The sequence below is a fragment of the Chelon labrosus genome (assembly GCF_963514085.1).
Source record: "Chelon labrosus genome assembly, chromosome: 15".
Taxonomy (NCBI): domain Eukaryota; kingdom Metazoa; phylum Chordata; class Actinopteri; order Mugiliformes; family Mugilidae; genus Chelon; species Chelon labrosus.
Window position 1 is genome coordinate 19,408,970 of NC_140348.1, and position 6,092 is coordinate 19,415,061.

Sequence of the window (6,092 nt, forward strand, 5' to 3'; positions counted from 1 at the left end):
CAAAGGTATGAATTGGGGATTTTTAATTTTCCACGGGTTAATTTCCACATTTTTCAGATTAGTTCAAGGCGAACGTATTCAAAAATATTCTCGCAGAATATGAATAGTTTAATATAAACTGAACCGAAGATACTGTACTCGTGCAGATAAGTCCATAAATTGAGGCAGTATTTGGTAATGCGACAGACTGCGTCATCCAATATCCCTAAACACTGACTGTTTATAGTATTTAATTGAAGTGATTGTTTTTAGCTATAGCCATGTGGAATGTGGGCTGGTGAGGTGTTTGTTCTTGAGGCGCTTGGCCCGTATCTCAATAGCTTTCCTGTCTCTTCTCTACCATATGTGATGCTTTTAGTGTGTTATTCTCTTATTAAATGATATTTTGGAAATGCAAATCATAAATTGGTGAGTAATATGATAGTTGAGATAAATTACACCGATCAGGCATAATATTATGACCGCCTGCCTAATATTGTGTAGGTGCCTCCAAAACCGTTGTGATTCATCAGAGAATGGACATGGGCCTTCTGAGGGTGTCCTGTGGTGTCTGGCAACATAATGTTGTTAGTGGGGGCCTTTGAGTCCTATGGGTTGAGGGGAGGGACCTCTTCTGAAATCTGTGGATCATCCCACAGATACTTAATCAGTTTGTGATCTAGTGAATTTGGAGGCCAGGTCAACACCTTGTGCTGTTCTTCATGTTTTTTTAAAAGTTGTTCCTATACCATTTTTGTGTGAGCATCCTGATGGGGATGGCTGCTGCCTTCAAGGAGAGTCATTGCTATGGGGTGGGAGGTGCCTGGTCTGGCCTAGTTGAGTGCTACATGTCTAAGTAACATCCACATGAATGCCAGATCCAAATTTTTCCCAGCAGAACATTGTATTGTCAGAAGATGATCAATGTTATTCACTTCTCCTGTCAGTGGTTTTAATGTTGTGGCTGATAGCTAAAGATAAAGCCAATAGCGCGTGGCATAGAACCCCATGTACAGTTTTAATGTTGTGGCTGGTCGGTGTATGTATGAATAATGTAAAAATTTTAAAGTTTTTTTTCAGTTGAAACTTGAAACACAGCTGATCTTTTATCTCATGTTGAGTTCAGTGTCTGAAATAAGCAGCAGTGCTTGCTGGGCACAGCCTGGTAAAGGGAACTGCTCACGCTCTGACAGCGGACACACATACCTACTGGCAGGCTCTGAATGTCTAATCATTACTGTGTGATTTCCCACTGGGTTCTCCGGCCCTAATACGCACCATCATTGACGGCACATAACAGGATAATTTGTTTACCTCCTCTTCTGGAAGCATGTGAGCGTGATCTAGTCAGTCGTGTTGCCGCTTAGCTGTTGATGGGCTGAATCTATTTTTTAAGTCGATTTTGATCACTCTGCCTGCCCATAGTCTCAAATATTCAGTTTTCAATTATGTTTTCTTCAGAGGTTTTGAACGCTTGTTTGCGGCCCACTCCGTGGCTGCAAATTGCTCCTGAGGATGTTTATGTAATGTTTTAGTTAGATTAGTTTCTGATTGACAAACTTGAAACTTTTTTTTCCTTTAATGCTTTTACTTGGAGAGTTGGTTTCCTGCTAACCAATTAGGCTGCTCCAGGATGGAAAAAAAACATCTTGTTGAGCCATTATTTCAGAAAAGCTGGCTTCCTAATTTAACCTGGTAATAATACAAGGCCTTTGGAAAACAGGTCAGCAGATCAGCACAGAACATTTATAATGTTGGGGGCGAGTTTGCCCTATTTGCAAAGACAATTCATATGTGGGATGAATCAGCAAATCTGGACTGTAATTTTAAACGCACTTTTTAAAATGTTCTTGCGGAAATCAAGACCTAACACCATGACACAATGTTTTTAACACCGACTTAGTTTTTTTAATACAGTTCTTACTGGTAGACTCAGCAGTTAATGCAAAACGGTGCAGCTAGCATAGAGTTTTGCTGTTTTTCAACCAGTAAACCAAAATATGTGTTCACTCATGACCGGTCCAGCTAACTTGTACAGTGATACCCTATCAGCTACAACATGCACAACAATTAGATGAAGTGGCTGCAGCAATCTACTTTGCAAACTCTACAGAAGCTGCTAAAACCTTGAGCTACTTTTAGTATCTGTGCTGCCGACAGTCTGGCCCTGTGGGGTAGAGACACAAGCTATGTGTGCCAGTCCAGCAGCAACTTCAGGTGTGTCCCTGCTATTGCTCAAATTATCTGCAGGCCTCAAATGCCTTAAAACATGCTAAATAGACAGTCATAGTAGTACCTTGACAATAACTACCCGAGGACACGTGACTGACGTTTTTAATGGTGCGTGAGCTCGGCTGTACTTTTTGTCCTCCAGGATACTTGGGACCGCAGCTTCACTCCATAAAACTAAGTGCTTGCTGCTTGGCTAACATGTTTATTCTTGGCTCTGTGGTGCTGCTGCCGGTGTCCTCATGACAAGTGATTGTTATCAGCAGGCACGAGGTGCTTGTAGCCTGACATTTTAGTATTAATGTTCTCGGTGTTGAATTATTGAGCTTCTTGTTTTGGTAGTGTAATGCCTCCTGGTATGACTGATGAACATTTTCTCAACAACCTTTTTCTTTTCTTAGGTAAATTACATTAAAAACTCATTTTGCAATTTTCTCTTTTTAAACAGTAAAATTATTTGTTACGCTGTCAGTGAAATCAGACATGATACAGACTAGTTCCCTGTGCATGGGAAGCATGGACTATGCTTTCAGATGTTTCTGATCAGTTGCATTTCACAACTTTGACTGCAGCATCAAAAACACAACTTGATGTGAGAGTCTATGAGAGTAATCTGAGCAATTTGCAGCCACATTTAAATCGTTAAAAAGGTGCAGGCTAGTACTCCATGCAACACGGGTTTAAGATAACTGAGCAATACTCAGAGGAACGCAGTCGCCCCTCCGTCGTCCCAGTGGAGAAGTTCTCAACATCGCCCCATGCTGAGTTCTCATATTGACCAAGCTCATTTTCTTTCGGCCGTTGTTAAGCACATACTCATGTTGTGTGGATATGAGCCCACTGGTTGTGTGACATGCTTCCTCTGAAGGTTTTTGCAAGTTAAATAATCCTATGATATCTCCCTCTCACTCATAGCATGTAAATAACCACATCTAGAGATATATATCTAGAGTTGCACATCTGGGACATTTGGCTTGGGGGGAAACAACACTTTCCATATACATTAATTTAAATTCCCAGTACAATAGCAAACCAACAGAAAGCTAAGCTAATGCTGGTGCAACCATCTACAGCAACTCTTTGACAAATATTTTTTAATTTAAACTGGTTGGTTTACTGTGTTTACATCTTATTGCAGTACAGAGCAGCCATGATGAGAGCCCACTGCGAATGACATATTACTGGTGTGATGTATGCTCGATTATTTGTTGTCATCAGGCTCTACCTACCTTAAATACAGGCTTTTGGAGTATGGAGAATTGTCACTTTTCAGTATCTGCTGTCCTGAGTGTGCCTCTTACGAGGACTGCCAGGGTCGGAGCTCGAGTTCCTGGCATCAGATATAAACAAATTCACAGTCATTCATTTGGCAGTGGAAATATGTCACATTTACAGTGTGCACCTTTGTTTTTCATTTATATTTTAACTACTTCCAGGATTTAATCTACTGTTCTGCACTCATCTGAAACTTTGAACAAGCGACTGTAACATTAGTTGTAATTAATTAAAAGTTCAGTGCGTCTGTGAGTAATGTGAAGCAGCAGGGTTTCTCGATGTGTCCATTAGGAGATAAAAACCAAAGTCACATCAGCGCTGTCTTTTTGAAAGCTTGTCAAGGGCACTTTTTTAAGTTCAGCTCCATCTGAGTGGGGGTCTTTTAGAATGTCCAGTATGTGCATTTTACTCAATATTAGGACGACGTAATTAACTCCATCACTATCCTCTAATGAAGGCCAGCGTTTGCCAGCGTTTGTTCCAGGCCTCTAATGGAACGTGTTGGGGGGGCAAGTCTCAAAGGAGACGGACACAACGGCGACCTGAATGTCACTGGCATCATTCAGCGGCGCTCATTTGTGAGTGTCTGTCCGCAGGCCAGGGAACACACTCTTGCCCTCTAGAAGAATGAGTTTGTCGCGCGGTGTCGTTTTTAAATTGGGGCTCCATCTCTCCCTGCCCGCCCCTGCTCGGTTTTGGACCTCACATGAGCTTCATTAGCATTTGCAGGAACTGCGAGACATTTGCCACCATGGATTGTGACAGATTTCACAAGCTCAATTTTACTGTTGCCCTGTGGGGGAAGAGGCAGTGCTCACCATCTGTTGATTGTGACTGTACCGGCACTTCCATGAGAGGCTGCCTTTCTGCCACAGCTAACAGTCCAGTGAAACACACTGGTGCATAGACACTTTTGATTTGCCTGCAGCTTGACACGAAGAAATTACACATTTCTTTAAGACGCATACATTAGGCACCAGATGAGCTGTATGAACAACAAAACATCTTAATAGCCTTTGCTGTTTTTACCTTAACTTAAGGTTGTAAAGGCCTCAATTTCAAGCACCTCCTCTAAATCAGTACTTTCTCTGACAAATATTTTATGTCTGGAGAGCTGGCAGGGGAGTTAATAATGCTGGCGTTCTGCTATAGCCTGATTATAGGACAAAACACCCTAATTGTTTGGCCGTGTAAAAATAAACATGCTTGGCCATCGCTGTATTGGTTGTGGATGCAGCTGGAGCAAATGGAGAGCCACTAGTTTGGCTTGTGCAGAGAGGTCTGATCTGCTTTGATATAAAGACGTTCACGTTGTTTCTTGATGACAACGAAGATGGAAAACACCACAGCAATGTGTACAGGCTCAAGAAGTGAACAAAGAAGACGTATAGAAGAGTATTCTTTACAACGAGCTTTGTTTAGTTGAGATATTCAAGGTTGCTTTATATGTGGGGTTCCATTACCTCATTTTGTTTTTAAAAATGCTAATAAAATATTGTTTTCATTCGTGACACTCGAGGGCTAATTAGCTTTTTAATTGGCCTTCGTGGCTGTTTTTTGTGTAATTCTTTCACTCGTAAATTGAAAGCGCAGAGCAAGCCCTGTTCTTATTTGAGGTGCCGGCGCTGCAATCTGTTGAGACCTGAAATATTTCTGATTACGTTCTAAGAAAAGGAGATTATGGAGGTGCTGTGCGGCAGGTCGCACAGACGAGGAGCTCTGCTTGAGCGGCTGTACTTTGACGCGATTTTCTTTAGAAGTGGAGAGAGATGGAAGTTCAAATCTTCATGATTAGTCAACGGAAAAAGCTTTCCACAAAATAAAACTGTAAAGCAGTCTAAGACCTGTAAATAAGAAACATTCAGTGTTTTGATCCACTAAATGATTTGGGTTTACGATGATCATATAATGCATTTGAATCATCACTACGTGTGGTTTTTTTTTCTTCCTTTAATCGTTTTTGGTTTAGTTTGCCAAAATATAGCTGTATGCACTTGAGCAAAGCTTGATATATGCTCATCATGTTGATGCTGATTCAACGTGGGCTCAAGTCAGTGGAGCACTAATCAGTTGGATTAGTAAACTGCCCATAAGAAGAGTTTGAGTTGTCCTCTTTTTAATTACATATAGATATTTAATTCTAATTGTTAGCTGTGTTACTTTACATTAAATCAGAATTAAATCAACATTTACACTTGACTGCTTATGTGACCAGGTGAATCTTAAAGGATAAGTGTGTAGGATTTTAGGAGTTCTGTCCTTTTGATAATATGTTCAATAAAATAAATTGTGTAACCACGTCTCTCTGGTTTTTCTCTGCACGTTTCCTCCACGTGGTGTTACCTGACAAGTTTCTGGAAGGCACAGGAAAACAAGTGTTTGAAAAGGAGCCGTAGTCAGTGTAGGCAGCATAACTGAAAACTTCGGTTTGCCTCGGTCATCCTCCTTCTATTGAATGAATTCTGTGCTGTCAACAAAGTTGACAGGCTACCTGCTACTTTATATGTTGCAGGCAGATTTGATGCTCCACTTTGTGCATGCCAATCAGCCACAACATTAAAACCACTGACAGGAGAAGTAAATACCATTCGGCATCTTGTGACAATACA